Raw genomic sequence first — 1,721 nt, forward strand, 5'->3', positions numbered from 1 at the left:
TTCTCATACTTTCATTCACTGTTGTTTAACTCTCTCTCTCTCTCTCTCTCTTTCAGCTGCCATCAGTTCACTTAATCAAAGGTTTTCACACATATGGGTTCACTTAATTACGACTAAACTTCTGTGGTTCCTTAAAGAAAAACATAGCACCATTTTACACCATGGGGACCAATAAAGGCCTTTACACACTCTTAAAATACCACACCTCTTAACTACCTCGTTTGACGTCATTAACCACCTGGGGGAACACAACCAAAATATGATCTAAATATAGTGTTCGTGGCGTTTCATGTTTATTTTGGAGTGAATAGAAACTAATATCAGAGCTCTTACAGTGCACAGCATACTATTACAAATATATCTACACACACTTGTCATACACACAGACAAACACACACACACACACACACACACACACACACACACACACACACACACACACACACACACACAAGGAAAGTTATAATGTGAAGGAACGAGAATGACGTAGGGATAATACTCCCCCCTCATCCTTCCCTCCCCTCTATCCTTCCCTCCATTTCTCTTCCTTCCCCAAATCCTCTCTCCCTACTCTTCCCCCTTTCTTTCTTTCATCCCCACCCATCCTTCCCTTCTTCATTGCCATCTCCTTCCTTCTCCCTTCTCTTCCTCCCTTCTTTTATCCCCCTACCCTTCCGAGAGAGAGAGAGAGAGAGAGAGAGAGAGAGAGAGAGAGAGAGAGAGAGAGAGAGAGAGAGAGAGAGAGAGACAGTCATTACAGTCTATAAAACATCCTGGGTGAAAAAAATGTCGCTGCCAAAAAAAAAAAATAAAATAAAAAAAAACGAAAAATTGTGAAAATATGAGCGGAGATCAAAGAGAGCCAGACACTCACACATCGGGGCGGTGAGTCGAGGTCAATGATTGGGAAAATAAAAGTTGGAAAAATTTGTGAAACAAAAATGACATTAAGAGGATAACAGTAAAAGTCTAGTGAGGAGAGGAGGAATATTACCCACACAGAATAGTTAAATCACATCTACATTAATACACCTACCCACACTCACATCCACATACACCCACATAAGATAATGGTTGCCCTCGTCAAGGATGGCCGTCCAGGCGCCACCTAGGCGTGAATTTGTTTAAGGTGTAGAAGCTGTCGCCAACACAACAACCACACCCTGAGTTAACGAGCTGCATGACCCAGTGTCAAGGAATAGTCCGAGAAGACCGGACAACTCGCCAACTGCACTGGCTAACCATTACCCTATCCACAAATCGGTTAACATCCAGGTCCCCATTACTGCTGGGTAGACAGAGGCAAATGGCGTAAAGAAACTTGCACATAGTTTCCCCCTGCCCGGGGATCGAACCAGGGTCCACTCGCTTGTGAGGCGAGCATGCTGACCATTACACCACAGGTCGCCACATACACACACTCTAACACCAACCCGCTACACACAACCACCCAACACCCACCTCAATCCACCGACCAAAACATTTCCTCCGACAATATAACACCACCACCACCACCACCACCACACCACCACCTCCTCTTCCCTCCACCACCACCACCTCCTCCTCCTCTTTCACCATCACCTCCCTCCAGCACCACCTCCCTCCACCACCTACTCCACCACCACCACCACCACACCACCACCACTACCTCCGTGGGTCTAGCCAAACAGCTTAAAATATCATTATACCTCTACAGCATGATTATCAACTTGTCAAACAAT

At 45.5% G+C, this 1,721-nt stretch overlaps 1 non-coding gene across 1 annotated transcript; it reads right to left on the reverse strand.

The window, feature by feature from the left end:
• Positions 1–1,333: 1,333 nt before the first annotated feature.
• Trnav-cac lies at positions 1,334–1,407 on the reverse strand. Its single transcript has one exon. It is a non-coding gene; the product is annotated as a tRNA-Val (tRNA).
• Positions 1,408–1,721: the final 314 nt, after the last annotated feature.

This window comes from Homarus americanus, unplaced genomic scaffold (assembly GCF_018991925.1).
Source record: "Homarus americanus isolate GMGI-L3 unplaced genomic scaffold, GMGI_Hamer_2.0 scaffold19186, whole genome shotgun sequence".
NCBI lineage: Eukaryota > Metazoa > Arthropoda > Malacostraca > Decapoda > Nephropidae > Homarus > Homarus americanus.